This window comes from Muntiacus reevesi, chromosome 16 (assembly GCF_963930625.1).
Source record: "Muntiacus reevesi chromosome 16, mMunRee1.1, whole genome shotgun sequence".
In the NCBI taxonomy this organism is placed as follows: Eukaryota; Metazoa; Chordata; class Mammalia; order Artiodactyla; family Cervidae; genus Muntiacus; species Muntiacus reevesi.
In genome coordinates this window covers 48,651,165-48,673,248 of record NC_089264.1, presented here as the reverse complement: position 1 = coordinate 48,673,248, position 22,084 = coordinate 48,651,165, and the positions used below count along the sequence as shown (strand labels likewise).

Here is a 22,084-nt window from a genome sequence, read left to right as displayed (position 1 = left end):
GCAAGAATACTGGAGTAGGTTGCCATTACTCCTCTAGGGGATCTTCCCCACCCAGGGATCAAGCCCATTTCCTGAGTCTCCTGCATTGCAGGTGGATTCTTTACCACTGAGCCACCTGGGAAGTCAGCAAATATATAATAATGTATATATTAGTATCTGTGTGATCTTGTGAAACATTCTTTTGCTATTACTTCCCTCTAAATTTAAGAATATAATACCTTGACTTGTTTCATCCTTAAAAATCAATTACTGTTCTAAGAGTATCCTTGAAGAGTTCTGAGGTAGGGCATGTATTAACATTTCAATTTCTTCATAAAAGTGTTATCATTACAGTATGATTACATAATTTATGTAAAATACAAATTATTTTGTGAAGCTGAGTTATCATATAGATCACAAAAAATGTGATTTATAATTATTTTTTTAAGCATCATAAAATAGGGTTAGGAATTTGAGGTCAATAGATTATGAGAATGACGATATGCAAAGAAAAAGAGAAGGACCTGAAACAAGTATATATTCATGCTTTTAAATAATCCTAGTTTTGTGTGGTAACATTTAAGAACATTAGCCAAGATTGAAAGGTTAACCCTGCAAGTGTTTTCCAGTATTTATGATTGCACAAAATACAATCATTTGAAGAACACAGCTAATTCAATTGGGTCCATAACCATATGGAAACCTTTTTATAACAAAGTATAAATATTTTTAAAGAAAATGGTAAAGATTTATATTAGAAGGCTTAGCCACAGTAGTGATAAGAAATAATTTTCTCAAAGAGATCAGAGTCCAGATTATTGGAGAGACTATAAAATAAAATACTTTAATAATTATAGTAGATGTTTGAAGCTTACTTAAACCCTTTAAAATTCCTATTCAGTTGAATTTATGTAGTTTGCTCTTGCACTGTGAAGATGCAGAAAATATATATTTAGAAAGAAGATTGATTTTTGATATAAAGATGCTCCCTGAAGCAAAATCTTTACAAACAAGTTATAAAAGTTTATAAATCTTATTAATAATACAAACACATGTGAAAGGTTTACTATTAGCTAGCTATATTTATAAAATTTAAGTAAATAACTACAAAATAAACAATTAGTTATATTCATAACCATAGTGTGCTTCCCTTGTGGCTCAGCTGGTAAAGAATCCACCTGCAATGAGAGAGACCTGGGTTCAATCCCTGGGTTGGGAAGGTTCTCTGGAGAAGGGAAAAGGCTACCCACTCCAGTAATCTGGCCTGGAGAATTCCATGGACTTATAGTCTGTGGGGTCACAAAGAGTCAGATATGACTCAGTGACTGTCACTTTCTTTTCATAAGCATAGTGGGAAAAGCAAACATTGTTGAAAATATACCAGCAGTTCTAATGCTGCTTAAAACAAACATCAGTACTACAAATCTATAGTTTCAGGGCAATGGGAAAAAGGTATGCATTACGCTGCATCTGGTAGCTATGTGAGTCTGAACAATCAAAGATTATAAACAAGTATCATAAATATTTTATAGATAATTTTTTTCTCAGTTTGTGTTAATAATAAAACCTCTTGTCAATTCACAGAAATTAACTAAATTACCTAAACTACAGAGCTAGTATGCACCAGAGTAAGGATTCCAGCACTGATCCATATGTTCCAGTGTTTGAGTATTGGTACAAGCAAAGACTTTAGTTTCTATTTGGAAAAAAAAGGAGGAAACTTAAACATAAAGTTTTAAAAATGATTTGTTTTAATGACTTGAAATATAGGCACGTCTTAGTCAGCTCAGGCTGCCGTAACAAAATACTATACTGGGTGACTTAAACACCAGAAAGTTATTTCTCCCAGTTCTAGAGTCTGAAACCGCGAAGATTAAGGTGTCAGGTGATTCATTTCCTGGTAAGAGCTTTCTCTTTATTTTACAAATGGCTGCTTTTTTGCTGTGTGCTGAAATGGCCTTTCCTCAATGCCTGCACATGGAGAGAGAGCTCACTTTCTATTCTTATAAGGCCACTTATTCTGTCTAATTAAGACCCCATCATATGACCTTATTTATCCCTAATTTCCTCCCAAAGGCCCTATCCCCAAATACAGTTTGGGGATGAAGTCTTCAACATATGAGTCTGAGGAGGGGGGATATCATTTTGCCCACATGAAAGCACATGCTTACTTTTGTCGCCATAATATAACCTCTGAAAATATTCTGTCTGATAGCCGGAGAAATTCCTGGAAACATACGTATTTTCTCACACTTATAATTTTAGAAGGTCTTACATTCCTCTTACGAGAAAATCAAACAAGACAAAGTTTGTTATTTTTAGATAAAACTGACCTTTCAGTGCAAAATGAATTGGCACTCAATGGTCTCTTATGTAAAGTATAGCTTATAAGAGGAAAAATGAAGTGATTAAGAAACACTTCAGAATTAGGACTTGGACCGTAATTATCCACAAGTCAAGACCAAAACTATGAATAATGAATATCATATGAGAGAGGTTAGAGATAATGCTGGAAAAAAAGTGTCATCAAACTTAATTAACAGTTCCAAGATAAAGAGTTCTCAATGGGAGAAATATCTGACTTTATCATGTATGTATTTTCTTAATTTATTAAATAATAGCTTTGTGGCCAGTATATACATTTGGCATTGTTTCATGAACTATGAATCTTGCAAGTTAGTTAATGCTTTTGATTCACTGTTGATTGAGTGCTATTGGAATTCCAGCTTTCTCGTGTCATTTTTAATTAAACCTGTGAATCTTTACAGTTTGATTTACCATGTGCGGGGCATTTACGTCTTCATGTGTTCTCATACCATTCTCAGATCCTGTAAGTGAATAAATAGTGATCAGTTCATTGATTTCTAAAGTGTTTTCTAATTCAGAAAACCTCATTCAAAACTAAAGGTAGCACAAGGCACAAAAGTTGATTTCTTCTAAATTTTCTGTGCATGGAAGACCCCTACAGAAAAAATTTCTAAATAACTACATCTAAAAGTGTATTACTGCCCTCTCCTACATAAGATAGAGTTCTCCATTTGGGATATAATTGTAGATATTCTCATCTAAAGTTCATCATGATTACACATCCAGTTTGAGAGTGAATTTTCAGCTTCTTATGTTTTGATGAAAAAAATTGCAAAAGGAAAACATGTGTCTCTTATGTAGTTTATGGAATTTTAGTCCCATTTAGAACATTGATATCAAATCAATGAAAAACTAGAATTGAGAAAATGGCAGATCAATTCTCGAAAATAACTTCCATCTGCTTTAATTGAAGTAAAATGTTTAGAATACAATTTTATCTAATGACAGTTCAAGTCAAAACAGAAATGTTTCTAAACTAATAGAGCATTAACTTCATTATTTTGCATTTTCAGAAGTATTCGAGTCATCTCTACCAAATCAAACAGAAGAGTACATACAATTAAGGCAAGTCTCTGTCTAACGAAAGTGGGAAAACAAATATTTTTAAACTCAATTATTTTGTATAAAATAGATAGAAATGGGGTTGAGGCTGTTTGCTAAGATACAGTTACTTTATATGATGATTTTATAACAATGTACATATCTTGATGTTGTATTATGAGTATAAAAATATTTTTTTAGAAAAAGTATTTATCTTCACCCTAAAATATTTATTAACAACTTTTCCTCACTAAACAGTTGCTACAGGCAAAGTTTGAATTTTTGAAATTCACTCACATTAGAATTTTTGTGGTCCATGGACAAAAAGGAAAACATATACTTCCTCCTGTTTTCTAACTGGAAAATTCTGAGTGGCATTAATTTGTGGCTTTGAAAGCTAATCACCTCTGGCCTGGAACTAGGAATGGAAAATATTAACTGTAATATATATTTTTGAAAAAAATAAATGAAACAATTTAAAATAAGGCTTGAGATAAATGTTCCTCTGCAAAACTCCCACACTGTACTTTTTAAGCAATTTGTTGCAGATATTCATTCAAAAGTTAGTTTTAGGCACTAACTCTGAAAGTGCTAAATATGCAGAAAATTTGCAAGTTTTAGCAATAACCAGGCTGTTATTTTTAGTAATAATTATATTATCTTTTATAGATTATAAACATGGCACTAATAAAATATAGGAGTTTGTCTATTGTGATGTAGTATAAAAAATAGTATCATATAATATTGCTCCAAAGGTTATTTTCTGAAAAGCTATATCCATTAAATATAAATATCTTAGGAAGTTCAGGAAAATGCTATCAAATTCAATATTAAGATACACAATAAAAAACTAACTGGAAAGACCAAGAATAATATTCTGCTAATTGTTTTATTGGGCCTCCCAGGCGGCTTAGCACTAAAGAATCCACCTGTAATGCAGGAGACACAGGAGACCTGGGTTTCACCCCTGGGTGGGGAAGATCCCCTGGAGAAGGAAATGGCAACCCACTCCAGTATTCTTGCTCGGGAAATCCCATGTACAGGGGTGTTTGGCAGGCTAAAGACAGTGGGGTTGCAAAGAGTTTGACACGACTGAGTGAATAAATAACAACAATTATTCCCTTATCTTTGCTTTATGCTTGGATGCTTATCACCTGTGAACTGAATTAAATGGAATTTAGATAAGAGCCTACTAGCCAAAAGCAAATGGTCAAGAATATTTAGATTGTAATAATTGTGCATTTTAATTGAGATTCATAGATATTTGGTGGGTTGAGCTTTTTAACATAGGGGACATCTAGCATGTGTAAACAAAGTATAAATATGTAAATTGACAAAATCTGAGTTTAATAGTACCCTTCACAAACAAGAAAAGACTATTTAAGATCATTTTGTCAAATTTGAGATTTTCTTACAGTACATTTTATTAAGAATACTTTTATTGATAAAGGAGACAGAATGCTAAAATTTCCATATCATTGGAGAAATTAAGACATCATAAATTATTTGATCAACTAGAATGCATTGTATACAAGGACTCTTTTTTTATATTAAGCAATATCTTCTGCTTTGTTAATTTAGGTATCACTTTACTAACATGCTAGCTTATACACTCAGAAAATTTTCATTTCTTTAATCAGTTCTTAAAAAACAAGAATGTGATCGATGACGACACCCTCTCATGCATTCCTTGGAAAATCTGAACAACATGAGTGAGAACTCACTACCGTCTCCTCATCGAAACTGAGGTCCAAAAAAAAAAAAAAAAAAAAAAAAAAAAACAAGAATGTACATGGTGTAGACAATTGGAATCATCAGTGAAACAGAAAATGTAGTAATTGGCCTCTACTAAGTTAGAATGTGTGAAATTGGAAAGAAGTCTAAAACTTGTCTCACTGGTAGTTGCAGTCGCTTGTACTTTAAACTCAAATATCCAATGGATATCTCTATGCTATAAAATTCAATGTATCTATACTATGTAAGGGTTTCCCAGATGGTACTATTGGTAAAGAACTCGCTTGCCAATACAGGAGACATAAGAGATGCAGGTTTGATCCCTAGGTCAGGAAGATCCCTTGGAGGAGGAAATGGCAACCCACTCCAGTTTTCTTGCCTGGAGAATCCCATGCACAGAGGAGCCCCTAACATCTCAAAGAGTTGGACACAACTGAAATGACTTATCATACATACATATACTATGTAAGGAAAACAGCTTTTACATTATAATCTACTAAAAACATAGTGACTGAGGAATATTTTCAACAAATTTGAAACTGCTAAAGTAAAATAATGTCAAAAGAGTTGTTCAAATAAATAAAATATTGCCAGTATCAGATAACAATATTTACCATAACGTTTCATTGACAGCCCAACATAGAACCTGTGAAATCTACACAGATGTAGCATACAGCAGCCTGGAACTTTCAAATTCCCATTCAGAGTGATTTGAAATGCCATGCCATTGTAGCATGTGATAACACATTTACCAAAATGCTCTCAATCTGTTTCAGCAGATGTTGAAAATGAGCTATTTCTAGTTTTATAATATGTAGTGAGTGGGGGGACCAGTTCAAATAATTTCATTATCTTGGCCTGTAAAAAAAGGGGAAATTTAGAACAAAGACTGTACAGACTTGGCGCTGTATCGCTCTCAAAGGAACTTGCAAAAGGTGCCTGTGTTGTAGCTAATATACTCTAAACAAAGCAGTTCCATTTGGCTATGAATTGTACTTTTGTTGGGTATCTAAGTGTCTGCATTTTATTAAGCTCAAACCAAAGTATGTGATATCAACTTGGAAATACTTCTAATATTTCAATGTTTTAAAATACCTCTATATATCCTCAGAAAAGAGTATTTTTCTAAGACTATCATCCAAAACTTTTATATGTCAAATAGTATCTCTGAAGAAAGATGCTTATATGGCACTGTGATTAAAAAAAAAAAAATTTTAGAAAAGTCAATGTTGGAAAAATGCTTGTGCATAACAAGCAACATAGTTCTAAAAGTCAAGTCACTCAGCCTGTGCTAATAAGAAAAATCCTTCAGATGAACTATTTAATTGGGTTTAACAAGGTTGTTTATAGTTAATCCTAAATCCACTAATAGGAAACTGAAGGCCTATATTCAATGCTAGTTTTGCTCCCTTTAGATCTTGCTCATAATTACAGTTTGGTCTTTAATTATTCTTGCTTCTCATTTTCAATTTATGATTAAGACCAACAGCATGCCCTGGAGACTGAAAGTGCTGAGGTGGACAGGACTAAAGCAGAGGACAGCAATTCCTTTAGTCTGTTGGTCCAGGTGATGAAATGGATTCTTCTTTTGTTTTCTTTTGCTTTTAAACCAGTTGTTGCAGAATATAACTTAGAGAAAATTTTTCATGGAAATTAATCTACAGTGTCCCAAAAGCAGGCCAGAGCAATGTTTTCACAATATTTTAAATATATGTAATAGTGATATTGTCAGTGAATAAGCCGTTGGATCCTGGACCCATAATGCAGCTTAATCCCAACTCTGTAATTTCCTGGTTTCATGACTCTGGACAAGATTCTTAGACTGTCTGTGTTTTGGTTAGCACACATTTAAGAATTTTATAATATGGCACAAAGCGCAAGAGTCATTTTGCTGATTAGCTCAGTGCAAATCATTTTGAAAACTGTCAGTCATATTTTGTCTTAAAATTTATATATCGCTGCTGGAATTGACCAAAATAGTTTGGGTGATAATTGAGATCTTATTAATTACAAATTGGAGCTGTTTTCAGCTGACTTTAATATGTTCTCCAAACAGATAGAACTTAAAATTATATAATCAAATATTTTAAGGATAAAACAGAAGTTTAAGGAGAATTTTAAAAATGCTTTCAACTTTTAACTATTTTAGCATGTTTATTCAAATAATCACTTAAATTTATGGCATACTTTATATACTTCCATCACAGCCTAAATTAGAAACATCTCTCTAAACTCTGCTTTATACAAACATTGGCTAATTGTAACAAAAGAGAAATGGAAAAACCCCAACAAATGTATTAAAATGTAACGAGTAGCACATATGCTTGACTCTTTAGTGATATGAATAATGAAATAGGTTTAAGAGATTAACAGAACAATACAAAGCAGGAGGATAAAGCCAAAATCTGTTGAACAGATGATGCTATTTTTAATGTCAATCAGGGCAAATAGAAATAGCCAGGTCATGAATCAGGATTATTTATTGAGTCATTTATTTTATCATGTGGTCCAAAGGAATAACATGTTGAGCATTAGTTATTCCATGTGATAGAGTCATGTTCAGTTCAGTTCAGTCGCTCAGTCGTGTTCGACTCTTTGCGACCCTATGAATCGCAGCACGCCAGGCCTCCCTGTCCATCACCAACTCCTGCAGTTTACTCAAACCCATGTCCATCGAGTTGGTGATGCCAATGTAGGCCCATGAATCATGCTGAATCATGTTCTTGTGGAATTTTCAAGTTTTCTCTGGTCCCCTTTAAGTGTTCATATCAGTTCGATGTGAAATTATGGATTCTTCTAAGCAAGGCCTGATTAAAAGGTCTAGTCATTCTGCTGTTCCTGACGTAATACTCTGATGAAAGTGATCTTTCCCTTATCTAAATTCTTGTCGCACTGTATCCATGGGTTTTTCAATACTTTTCATTATACTCTAAAGATTTTTGTAATGCTCTTTGGAACCAGGATGCCACTGGTCCAAATAACCTTTGATAGGAATGAGGCAGAATGAACTAAGTTAACTCAGACTGAATTGTCATGCTACCTTATCATGAACACTAATGAGCCTCATCTTTCTTCCAACAAGACCCTGAAGTACTTCTGAAGCCTTCGGTCCTGAGTCACTGTGGTGCCCAAAAGGTCAGCTGTCTGCAGCAGACAAGCAATGGTGAGTGTCTTGTCCCATGTTATAGAAAGAGCAGTCAGAATATAGTTTTGTATTTCCTTAATTTATTACAAAGTTTAGTAAAAATTGTTGCTTCAGTTTTTACTGATAGCTACTTCACGCTCACAGCCTCAACAACAATACTAATTACTAATACTGATTGAGAACTTGCTTACTTTGTACAAAACACTGTTCTAAATTATTCCCCTGGATTATCTTATTTACTCCAAATCCATATCCTTTGAGGTAGCCACTAGTATTTATACTCCCTGCCCCCTTTTATACATGGAGAAAATGAACCTTAGAAAGGCAAAGCAGCTTCCCTCAGGTCCACTCTTTCAAATGGCAGTGCTAAGGTTTGAATCCAGGCTGTCTGAATCCAGGTTGTCTGACTCCAGAGCCTGCAGTCTTTAAGAAAAGACAGGGATGAATTGGGAACAGATTGGAATATCCATCGCTACACTCAGAATGGTTTTTTCTTCTGCTAAGTTTATATTCTTCTACTAAGTCCATCCTCATTATCAGTATTTATTCCACTGGTTATCATTCTAAGAACTCAGAAACATCAAACAGACATATCACTAATGATAGTCTGTCTTTTGTCCAGACCTCTAAAGGTTTATGACTGATTCAGATGCAGGTAAGAATTACTCTAAATCAGCAGTTAGCAAAAATGTTAATGTGAATGACCAGATAGCAAATATTTTGCAATATTCAGCCCATACAGTCTCTGCAGGCCTTCCCTGGTGGCTCAGATGGTAAACAAACTGCTTGCAATGCAAGAGGCAGGGTTCAATCGCTGGGTCCGGAAGATCCTCTGGAGAAGGAAATGGCGACCCACTCCAGTATTCTTGTCTGGAGAACCCCGTGGACAGAGGACCCTGATGGGCTACAGTCCATGGGGTCGTAAAGAGTTGGACTCCACTGAGTGACTAACAATTTCACTTTTTTTTTTTTTTCACATAGTCTCTGTGGAAATTACTCAATTCTGCAATTGTAGAAGAAAAGTAGTATAGACATGGGGCTGAATTAAGGTTGAGGAACCTGGAACATACTGTTTAAGAAGGCACTCATTCACAGGGTTATTTATGGGCCAGAGTCTGGAAGTAAACACCTCTGTAAATCTTGTATATTTGAGGCCTTGCTTGCCCCACCCTAGCTCTTTTCTTGATTAGGGGAATGCAGCCACTTATATTCCAAGAAAACTTGTTTTACAAAAAGAAGTGCTCAAGGCTAGATTTGGCCTCTGGGTGGTGGTTTGCAGAACTCTGCACTCTACAAACAAAATTTCTCATAGTCTCTGACAGGCTTGTCATTACTCCAGCAAATGAGTCATACCTGAGTCATCTTATATCTCTTAGATTACTTACAAGAGCATCCTGAATGTGATAGAAAGTCAATCAATACAAATAAAAGAATGTGTCTATACAAAGGCAAAACCTTTTAGAGCCTTTGAACTCATTCAGCTCTTAATCATTAACAGAAATACAAGTAGCTCTAAGTCAGAGATCTAAGTGGGAGGAAGGGGAGAAACAGGCTGTATTGCTTCCTATATCTCATAGAATCATGGGCTTATTTCTTGCTTGGAGGATATCGAAGAAGGAGAGGGAGAAAGTATCACTCTTAGATTTTAGGAAAAAAGGTAGAAAGAAGAGGATAGCCTTTAAATTTTAAAGATAAATGGATTGGAGGGAGGGAACAACATGGCAGAGGAGTAGGTGGATGTGGAGTACATCTCTCTCAAAGGATGCATCAGCAATACACCCTCAGACACAGAAGTGCATGCAGAATACCAGCTGAGAGTGGACAGGAGTACCTGACCAGAGGAAAAGAATGTATAGAACCATGCAAAACTCAAAACTCAGTAAGAAGAAACTAGGGGGAAAAACAAGAGTATTAGTAGGACTGAACCTGCCTTGGTGGGTGGAGGAACTGAAGCAGGAGTCTGATCCCTGCATTGGGGCAATTGTCTGAGTCAGAGGAGGAATATTTAAGGCTGAGAGTGAAACAGCTGATCTGTGGCATCCTCAATGGGATGAGAATCAGACAGTCCCTGCCACAGTCATACATATCCTGGACAAGGACACAGGTCTCCTGGAAGGCCCAGCAGCTGAGAGCTGGAGTTTAGGGATTGTGGGGCGATCCCAGGGTAAGGGCTATTGTTGACTGCAGAGAATGGATCGAGAGGAGGTGAGGGAGGAGACTGTGGTGGGAAATGCCTGTGGAGGAAATCTGGGCAGCCATGGAAGCAAGGGGATACTGCCGAGTCACACGTAGGGAGTGAATCCATCACCATAGTCTCTCTCTCCCCCCACACACCAGCATCGGCAGCTGAACAACAGAGAGGCAGGCCCATCAAACACTTGATGTACTGAGCTACAGAGTAGGACCCCTGCCAGGGGGGCCCCTCTATGTGCCTGATGCTCCAAACAACAGAGAAGGACCCCAGGCAAGGGAGCCCTCTAAGTGCCTGAACAGGCAGAGCTATGGGAAAGACTGGCCAAAGAGGCTTCTGATTGCCAGCTATAAGAGGCTCAAAAAAGGCTCTGACAGGGCCATAACCCCTGCGGCAGAGACAGTCCAGGTCCCTGCACACTTGGCGCCGCCAGGGTCCCTGCAGGCCAAGCAGCTGAGCCACCTTCACGCTCCACTCTCACTGGGGCAGAGCTGCCACGGGCAGAAAGAGTCTTGTGTCTGTGCGCACAGGGTCACTTCAGTTGTGTCTGACTTTTTCCTACCCGGTAGACTGTGGCCTGCCAAGCTTCTCTGTCAGGGAGGGGGTTCTCCAGGCAAGCATACTGGAGCGTATTGGCCAATCCTGGCCGCCATCCCCTTCTGGAGCACTGTATTTCCTGCTGCCCTGGCCGCCAGCTCCCCTGAGTTCCTGGTGCTGCCAGAGCCGCTGCGACCCAAGCAGCTGCCCCACCTCCACCCCTGGCCTCACAGGGGCAAACCCAAGTCCTCCAGGGCAGCCTCAGGGGCAAACCCCAGTGGAGGACCCACATGCAGAGGGGGAAATAAAACCACAATTGAAACTCAGGGGCAGTGTGGCTAAGGAAGAAGCCCCAAAACCTTCCCACCAGCTGTGCAAGCTGCAGATTAAATCCACACAATCAACTAGGCAGACTCTGTGTCCATGGAATATATAAAAGGTCATTGAGAGCTCCCTCAAAAGAAAACACACTAGTTCTGGTAGCTGTGGACCCTGGAGGCAAGGACACACAGGAGGAGGACCAGGTTAGAATCCGAGCTGCCTCCACAGCAGGTCCAGAGATCAGCACAGGGTTGGAGGGCGTCCTAGGGAGGCGAGCTGGACTGTGACTCCCAGCGCGGGAAAGGACTCTGACAGCAGTGACTCAAGAAAAAACATTTATTATCTTTATGTTTTGACTTGTTCTGTAGATTCTTTTGGATTCCCCCCCCCCCCACTCTGTTGCACTTGTCAATTATATTGGCACTATGAAATCTAATTAAGTTTTGAGCTTTTTTTTTTCCTTAGTCACATTTTTTTTTTTAATTGTTGCTATAAATCTCTGGTTCTACATTGGGCTTTTGCAGTTCTGTGGAGTTTTCCCTCCCCCCCGCCCCAATTTTAATTTTTTAAAACTATTATTATTTTTTCTACATTTATGCCTTTTTTTTTTTTTTTTTTGCTTTTCCTACTGTTCTTTTCCCCTTGCAGTTAAACTTTAATGTATGTAAATCTTATTTATCTACCTCTATTTAACTTTGTTTATCTATTCTCTTTCTTTTCTTTCTTTTTCCTTTCCTCACAATGTATTTGTTAGTTTTGCTTTCATTGCTTTATTCCCCACTTGACATCTTGCTTTAGTTTTGTTTTCCAGTTTGTGCTTTAGTTAGTTTTCTTCTTAACTGCTAAATATAATTTTTGATTTCCTTTGTTCACTGGGACAATCTACTGTACTTTATTTGTTAGACTGTTTTGACTTTGCTCATGGGTGTATATGTATATGTGTATGTTTCATTATTTTAATTGTTATTTTCCTGATTTTGTAACTGCCATTTTTATTTGGGTTCATCGTTGGTTTCTAGTTTTTGGATATTTGTTTTAATCTCACTTATGCCACAGGAAACCACTTGTGGAATCTTTGTTCCTGACCAAAGATCAAATCCTGAGCATTTGGAATGGGAGCACTGACTCCAAGGCCCTAGACTAACAGAGAGCTAACCCTAGGGAGTATCAGATAGTGAGAACTCACACAAAGGAAACCACTTGAATACAAGACCCTGCATCATCCAACCACCAGTAGTACCCTGTGCAGGATGCCTCATCTAAATAACAAACAAAATAAAAATACAAACCTAATCATCAGCAGACAGGACTACCACCTCACTCAGCCTTGCCCATCAGAGGAAAAACAAACAAACAAACAGAAACTCAGCACAAATCTCACCCTATACAAAGCTTACACAAATCACTGGACAAATCTTAAGAGAGCAAAAACCAAAAGGAAGAAAGAATTCAACCTTGAAGCCTGGGAAAAGGAGATCTCAAACACAATAAGTTAAAAAAAAAAAAAAAAAAGGTAGAGAAATACTACACAAATGAAGGAACAAACTAGAATAGTGAAGTGAAGTCACTCAGTCATGTCTGACTCTTTGCGACCCCATGGACTGTAGCCTACCAAGCTCCTCCCTCCATGGGATTCTCCAGGCAAGAGTACTGGAGTGGGTCCAAATAAATGAAGAGGAAATAGGCAAACTACCTGAAAAAAAAATTTCAGAATAATGATAGTAAAGATGACCAAAAACCTTGAAAACAAAATGGAGAAAATGCAAGAATCAATTAAAAAAGACCTAGAAGAATTAAAGAATGAACATAGACAAACAACACAATTACTGAAATTAGAAATACTCTATAAGGAATCAATAGCAGAAATCTGAAGCAGAAGAACGAATCAGTGAGCTGGAAGATAAGATGGTGGAAACAACTTCTAAAAAACAGAATAAAGTAAAAAAGAATGAAAAGAACTGAGGATAGTCTCAGAGACCTCAGGGATAATATCAACACAGATGAAAAGATACTCAACATCACTCATTGTTAGAGAAATTCAAATCAAAACTACAATGAGATATCACTTCACACCGGTCAGAATGGCCATCATCAAAATGTCTACAAACAATAAATGTTGGAGAGGATGTGGAGAAAAGGGAACACTCTTGCACTGTTGGTGGGAATGTAAATTGATACAGCCATTGTGGAAGAAGGTATGGAATCCTTTAAAAAAAAAAACCTAGGAATAAAACCACCATGAAGTGAAGTGAAGTCGCTTAGTCGTGTCTGACTCTTTGCGATCCCATGGACTATAGCCTACCAGGTTCCTCTGTCCATGGAATTCTCCAGGCAAGAATACTGGAGTAGGTTGCCATTTCCTTCTTCAGGGGATCTTCCCGACCCAGGGATCGAACCCAGGTCTCCTGCATTGCAGGCAGACACCTTACTGCCTGAGCTACCAGGGATGCCCACCATATCACCCAGCAATTCCACTTCTAGGCATGTACCCTGAGGAAACCAAAAATTGAAAAAGACACATGTATCCCATTGTTCGTTGCAGCACTACTTACAATACCTAGAATATGGAAGCAACCTAGATGTCCATCGACAGATGAATGGATAAAAGAGTTGTGATAAATACATACAATGGAATGTTACTCTGCCATAAAAAGGAATGCATTTGAGTCAGTTCTGATGAGGTGGATGAACCTAGAACCTATTATACAGAATGAAGTGTCAGAAAGAGAAAGATAAATATCATATTCTAACACATAAATATGGAACCTAGAAAGATGGTACTAAAGAATTTATTTACGGAGCAGCAATGGAGAAACAGACATAGAGAATAGACTTACAGACATGGGGAGAGGGGAGGAGAGGGTGAGATGTGTGGAAAGAGTAGCATGGGAGCTTACATTACCATATGTAAAATAGATAGCCAACGGGAATTTGCTGTAAGGTTCAGGAAACTCAAACAGGGGTTCTGTACCAATCTGGGGGGATGGGGCAGGAGATGGGAGGGAGGTTCAAAAGGAAAGGGATATATGTATACCTATGGCTGATTCATGTCGAAGTTTGACAGAAAACAACAAAATTCTGTAAGGCAATTATCTTTCAACAAAAAAGTCGATTAAAATCAATTGGAGATAAACACTAACTTTGGGTGAAATCAATCACAAAGTTAGGAATTATAATCAGAACCCCAGGCAGCCAAATTTGGGTACTCCCCACAGTATCCCTTCTGTGCACTTAGGGCTTTAACATTCAGTTGTTCTACCTAAGACTCACACATTATCTCTTATATTTTCCAGGTTTAGGAATAATCTTTCAGAGAATTTGTGAAGTATATCCCCCCATTGCCATGAGAATACAGAGTGGATAAAATCCACTGAGATATTTGCCACCTGAAAGGGGAATCAAGCGTTACTGCACACAGCAATGAGTCCTAACCATTAGACCAGCAGGGAAGGTACAAACATCATTGCTGGTGTTTATCCAAAGACAATGGGAACAGAAAATAGCATTTCAGGTGTTACCACATGAGGGGAAACAAAAAAGGAAAGGGTGGATGCTGTGAAGTATTGGACCTAAGTGACATGTCATCTCTATGTGAAAGCCTCACAGGGATTTCCAGAAACAAGTAGAGGGATGTATCATCAAGAGATATATTTTCTATGAGCACCAGAGATCAAGAACCAGGAACCAGAGTTTAACAATGACAATCAAGTGATGATCCACTTGAAACCATTCATATGAATCTATTCTAAGTGTCAAGTATTTTAAAACTATATGAAGTAAAGAAACCAATCTCCTCATCTGAAGCCCCATGCAGTAAAAGGTAGAAGAGGAAAAGCTAAATTATATCAGATATCATTTATTATATACTTCACTTATTCCCCAATTTCCATCCAGAAGTTGCATCTGCACCTACTTGAGACTTGTATCTTCTTTCAGTGACTTGAATTTTCCGGACATCAGAGAAATACTCAAAAATACAAAGACTTTGAAAAACTGTGGAGTCTTCCACTGGGTCCTGCCTCACCTACAGCTCAAGATAGAGGGTATAGCAAAGAAAAGTTGGGGGAAAAAAGAATCCTTGGTAAGTCTTTACAGTCTGAATAAGCACAAAAATTAAACTTCACTTGCTATAGTTAACAAATACGTTTTAAAAATTCTGCCACTGGTAACTGTCTATTTTAAACTCTGAGTAGTATAGAAAATTCCAAAGGGAGATAACCAGAAGATAACATCTATACTATAACTGGGCTGTACCTTATTATACAAATCTGTTCTAATAAGGAAACATTATAATTCTACTTTTAACTACATCTCTTCAATGATTCTCACAGTCTGATAAACTTGGATATCAGAATCACTTGACTCTCTTTAGCCTGAATCCTTGGAAAAGAGTAAGACAGAGTTTGCCAATGTCATTTGACAAATTAAGAATCGTTTAATATATTTGAAGTTAAATATGTAAGGGCATAAAAATAGTCGTATGCATTGTGTATATGTTTTAATTCTCCCTGAAACACTTGAGTTAGAGTGTGGATTACCTTGAGTTCTCTCATCTAGCATTTTAATTGGGCCCAATAGTTAACTATAAGTGAACCCTATGAGCAATATGACCAATTCCCATTAGCTGCATCTTCAAGTTAATATGTGAAAGTGAAAATCGCTCAGTCATGTCCAGCTCTTTGCGACCTGATGCACTATACAGTCCATGGAATTTTTCAGGCCAGAATACTGGAATGGGTTGTCTTTCCCTTCTCCAGGGGATCTTCCCAACCCAGGGATTGAACCCAAGTCTCCCACATTGCAGGCAAATTCTTTACCAGCTGAGCCACAAGGGAAACCCAGTTAATACATGAATCTGTATTTGAAGAATATCTCTCATTGGATCTTGTCAGAAACAGGAAAAAGAGTGGTCAAGAAGTCATCTCACAAAAATAAAAATGCAGAGGTGAGAAGGACTTTGATGTCTTCTAAAAAGTTGTTTTCATTTTCTTTCTCCTTCAGAGCTGGCTCCTTCACCCTCAAAAAACTACCTCCTTCTTTTTCAAATTATATTTTGCATTGCCTGCCTGTTTAGCAGTTGGATTAATTTTCATGTCCTTGAATGGCTGGAAGAGGGTCAAAAAGGGGTTCATCCATGCCCAGTACACACTGTGCTTTCTGTTTTTCTTTATTTACCTTGGTTTCTATATTATGACTCAAGTGACCCTCTGCAGAACAAAATGGCCATTTCGCTTATTAAATCAAAGAGAAAACTTTGGTTGCATAGCTAAGGGATTTTTGAGAAATTTACTAGAAATTTATATTCTTGTTCTCTCTAATAGGCTTAAAATAACTGGTCTCCTTTATAATTCTCCTTTTTGCCCTTACTTCTCTACTCACTTAACTGGATGAATGTACAGTGTTGGGAAACTTAAACTGGGTCATATCCCATGGGAACTCAAGTTCAGAACCTTTTTTTTTTTTCCTTTTATATCATCTATGTTTTATGATAGGCATAAGAGAATTGGTAAATGTGCCCCTTCCTGGGATGGGAGGTTACTACAATACAATCTTTTCTTTTATCACCTATATATTAGAAATTGTGGCAAAAAGTAGGGTATATACCATATTTACCTGAAAAGTCTGACCACTTTTAAAATGCTGTAATACAGTTAAGACAGTTATTACACTTTTACAAGTACAAAATCAAAACCTTTTAGCAATGGTCTCATGAAATAACATTGCTCCAAGGCACCCACTCTGTCTACTTCTCCCAGCTGCCATTTCTGTGAGGAAAGTAGTTGACTGACTACACAGCATGAGTTGTGAAGCCTCATGGCCAGCCCTGGGGCCTGTGAGCCAAGGCAGGCATGCATCACGGATCCAGGAGGGACTTGGCAGCCTGGTGACAGGAGGAAGGACTATTGATCACAGATCTATAATTGGCTCTGTATCCATCATGATATTGAGTCTCAACAGGCAAGTCTTATTCCAGTTTGTCTTACCTTTAATCAGAAATTAAGGTCTTCTGCTTTTACAGAAATCCATGGGGAATTCGGTGAATCAAAATGTCTTATGGACTTAGAACTCAGGAGTTCAAAAGTATTTCACAGAACAAAAATGTACAAGAAAATGTGCATAGGAATAAACAGGTGCAGAATGTTGAAGAAGATATTCCTACTACTATTTAAGTGGTTGCATTTTATCTAAGTGCAGAAATTCACAAATTTTAGCTTTTTTTTATGAAAAATTCAATTCTGAGCCTATGTGAGGTTGATTTAAGTTCATTCGGTCTTTATTTATTGAACACCTATTTGCTTAGAGCTATGGATTCAAACATGAACAAAAATGATGATTATTGCTTGTGCTTCAGGTAGCTTATGCCTTTGAGCAGATAAAATACTAATCAAATAAGCAAAATAAAAAATATGGTAACTTCTATGAAAAGAATGTTACCTGTGTCAGGAGGTTACCTGAGAGTTTCACTTAACTGATTAAGAGAATATCTGTTAGAGAAAGTAACATTTGAGTTGAAATGTACAGGACAAATTCAAAGAATGCATTAGAAATAAAGGAAAAGAGCATCCTAGAGTGCTTTTCACTCTAGCACATGAGGAAAAATCATGTAGTGAGATAGGACAAAGAGCATTCAAGAAAGTGAAAAAAAGCTAGTATAGATGTTAAGAGAGGAGTAGAAGCAGAAAACAAGATAAGGCTTGAGAAATAGGGAGGGGTCACACCTGCAAGTTTCTTTGGAAGATGTCTATATCTTTCTATAAAAACCTGCCTGAAATGCAGGAGATGTAGGTTCGATTGCTGGGTCAGGAAGATCCCCTGGAGGAAGGAAGGGTAACCCACTCCAGTACCTTGCCTGGGAAACCCCATGGACAGAGGAGATTGGCAGGCTACAATCCATGCGGTCATAGAGAGTTGGACAGGACTGAGCACACACTCACACACACACACACACACACACACACACACACATTTACACCAAAGGCAATAAAAGGACCCTGAATGGAGTAGGCAGAGACAGGTGTGGGACCAGAAGTGGGGATTGACATCATTAGCATTATGTTTGGAAATAATCACTTTGTTGAGGAGGGTGTTACGAGATTAATTCTATAGCCCAGAAAAAGTTTGTAAATATATATATATATATAGACAAGTGAGGGCAGGTGAGATCTAGGGAATCGGATAGTCCTGAAAACTATTTGGGATATAAAATAGACAGAATCTGATGACAGATGACAAATACGGGGATAGGAAAAGATGGTTTCTATGTTTCTGGTTTGTGAAAATGCCTGTACATTCATGCTATTCAGTTGATATAGGAGATTCTGGGATGGGACATTATCAGGATGCTGGATTTTGACAAAAGATAGAGAAATGGCAGTAAAAAGACAAAAGGGTATGTAGCCAAATATGGTGCTAACAAAATAATCTGAATAGCGCTCCCCCAACTTCTTCAATATATACGTTTCATATAAGACATTCTGTTACCTGTAACATGAATAAAAAATAAAGAAGGCTAACAGAAGTTACATAGTCAGGTTTAAAATCTAAAAATGGTGATCTTAGATTTGTTTTTAGTAATTTGTAGCTGACTCTGGATTTTGAGGGTAAGATGTTAAAAAGCTATGAATAAACTATGTTAATAATGTTAAGATGTTAATGAACTATGAATAGCCAGGTCTCACTGCAGCTACCTTATATACTTGTATAGAATGATCTTATCTCCAGATTCATTTAATATATATGCCTCCCAAGTGTAGAAACTGACAATGATTTTATTAGATCTTTGACAATAAACCAATGGAATGTCTCAGAACCTTTGAGCCCATAAAGCACTCTATTTAATATCTTTTTTCCCTGCTGGCTTCCTGAGCATGTGTATCATCATCTCTCATCTAGAACACTGAAACTTTGTCCTATCCTGTCTCCCTTATCTACTTATCACTTTCTCAATCCTCTTCTTTTCTGACCTACAAATTATCCTAACTTTCTCCCCTCACCCAAACGTTTCAGAGCCCCTCGTTACTCTTAAGATAATTATCTAAATTCTGTCCAATCCTACCTGTAGTTCTGGTATAATTATTCATATCTCCTCCAGCTCTTAAAAATCCTGCAATAAATATACTCCCTGGTTATCTTGATGGCTCACTAGCTAAAGAATCTGCCTGTGTTACAGGAGACACAGGAGACATGGGTTTGATCCCCGGGTTGGGAAGATCCTCTGGAGGAGTAAGTGATGACCCACTTCAGTATTCTTGCCTGAAAAACTCCATGGACAGAAGAGCCTGGTTGGTTATAGTTCAAAGTGTTGCAAAGAGTTGTGCACAGCTGAGTGAGTAAGCCACAACAGCCCCACACCTTTAAGTTCGTGCAGGATTTGGATTCTGCTACATTACCATCCTTATGTCCTATCCCTCTCTCCCTGCAGAATCTACACACTGGAGTTTACATTTCTCACATGCTCCTTCCTTTTTCAGAATACTTGGGCATGCTTTGTGTTCTCTTCCTTCCTATCTGCCTCTGAGGCTTATATTTTGTGAAATTAAACAGTATTCAGCCTTTAAATATTAAATCAATAATGAAATTTTAAATAAAGCAAAATAAAACAAACTTCTTTGACCTGTTACAGGCTCATCATATTTGATAAAAGTGTGGCTCTAGACTAAAGCAGATACCTCTGACATGAATTTTCATAGTTCTCAGTATGAAACATATATTTAAATAATAAATCACATAAGTTATCCTCTAATGGGTTCTCTGGCAGAATATAAACTCTATGAGATCAGAACTAGGCCTGTCCTATTTAATATTTATTTTTCTTAATAGAGTAAAAACTCCTTCAGGACAGGGGTTATCATCTCTTTCTTCTTTACTCCAGTTTTTTTTCAAGACCTGACAGCATTCTTGACAGACAGAAGGTTATTAGTGAATATTTACTAAAGGGAAAAATGAAGGTGGATTCAAGGAGAAAATGGGACACTCAGTGTCTCAAATTAGGAAATGTATTTCATTTCAAATCAGGAAATTGATGATCCCATTTTCTCTTTAAGAAAAAGAAAATAAGGGGATTATTTACTCAGCTGGTCCCAAAGTATGACACATTATGGTGTAAGGTGGACAAAGATTTGTTGATGCAATTTACCAGAGAAAGCTCAGTAGAGGTGCAACAAAATAGTGCTAAGCAACTCTTCAGATGGCCTTGTTACACCTTGCTGACAATGGTTAGTGTAGTCAAAGCTATGGTTTTTCCAGTAGTCATGTATGGATTTGAGCACTTGACCGTAAAGAAGGCTGAGTATCAAAGAACTGTGGTGTTGGAGAAGACTCCTGAAAGTCCGTTGGACAGCAAGGAGATCAAACCAGTCAATCCTAAAGGAAATCAACCCTGAATATTCATTGGAAGGACTGATGCTGAAGCTCCAATAGTTTGGCCACCTGATGTGAAGAGCCGACTCATTAGAAAAGAACCTGCTGCTGGGAAAGATTGAAGGCAAGAACAGAGGGGGCGACAGAGGATGAGATGGTTGGATGGCATCACTGACTCAATGGACATGAATCTGAATAAACTCCAGGAGATAGTGAAGGAGAAGCTGGGCATGCTGCAGTCCATGGGGTTGCAAAGAGTTGAGTTAGCAACTGAACAGCAACAACTCTTTAGGTAAATAACAGGAGAAAAATAGCAGCAGACATCTGTCTATTTCTACAATAGACATCATTGTCTTAAAGAAACTGATAGAAAGCATTACTGAGTGGAGGCCTGGAAGTTTCCTCTAACTTGTAGTACACTGGAGAACCATCAGAACCAGGCTGGGGCATGTTCCTACTTAAAGGTTTATTCCCATCTTAGTTCTGCTATTTTAGCTAAAGTTGATATTTTATTCATTCTCAATTGGTATAAACTGATAATTTGCTTTCTCTAAATTTGTGTGTTGGAGTCGGTAAAGTAATTTTCCACTTGGTAATGGATGCTTTGGAGAAGTAGTGTCTCTTGATGGGAACCCTAGGACAGTGTATAACGCATATGGAAGGGCGTTATAACTCTTTACAATGAGCTGTCAAATACTTAAAAGTGTTTACATCTTAGAAATAGCAAATCTAATTATAAAGATAGTTTTAATTATATATAACACACCATCCTGATAGCTCTTTAAAGTAAACATAATGGCATCTAATAATTTTTAACTTTCGGCTTTTTAAAAAATGCAGTTATATTCTCAATATCCTCTATGATTCAGACTAATATTCACCTAAGTAGCCCAGGAGCATAAGCTACAACATAAGGTAGACAAATGAAATGTTTGTGGTTACAAGAAATGAGCTTATAAAGCTACACATGCACACACAATGAGATAAATGAAATGGTCTTTTGTAGTTTCTTAAAATTACATTATCTTTTAAAAATGCATGATTCTGAAAGCTAGAAAATATACTTTTATTTGAAATTGTAGAAATTCCCCACTGCTTTGATAAAAGTTGTATTTTTATGAAAAATATATGATTATTGAAAGATGTGAATATGTTTTAACCTTCCAGGGATAAAATACATGGTAAAAAAATTGTGAATGTAAAAGCATTGTAATTCTTATTTGATAAAACTCAGAGCTTTGAGAAAAGTTTTTTTTTTTTTTTTTATCACAAATGTTTATATTCACCAAGATTCAAGTTTTTCTTACTCTAAATAGTTTTAGAAGCTTATTTATTTTTATGGCTTCAAATTTATTCTATATATACATTATATATTAACTATAAAATATATTGAATACATACCTTATAGG

The 22,084-nt window shown here is 37.0% G+C and overlaps 1 non-coding gene across 1 annotated transcript; it reads left to right on the top strand.

The window, feature by feature from the left end:
• Window positions 1-5,046: 5,046 nt before the first annotated feature.
• LOC136148147 (small nucleolar RNA SNORD116) lies at window positions 5,047-5,139 on the top strand. The gene has a single exon (XR_010659443.1). It is a non-coding gene; the product is annotated as a small nucleolar RNA SNORD116 (small nucleolar RNA).
• Window positions 5,140-22,084: the final 16,945 nt, after the last annotated feature.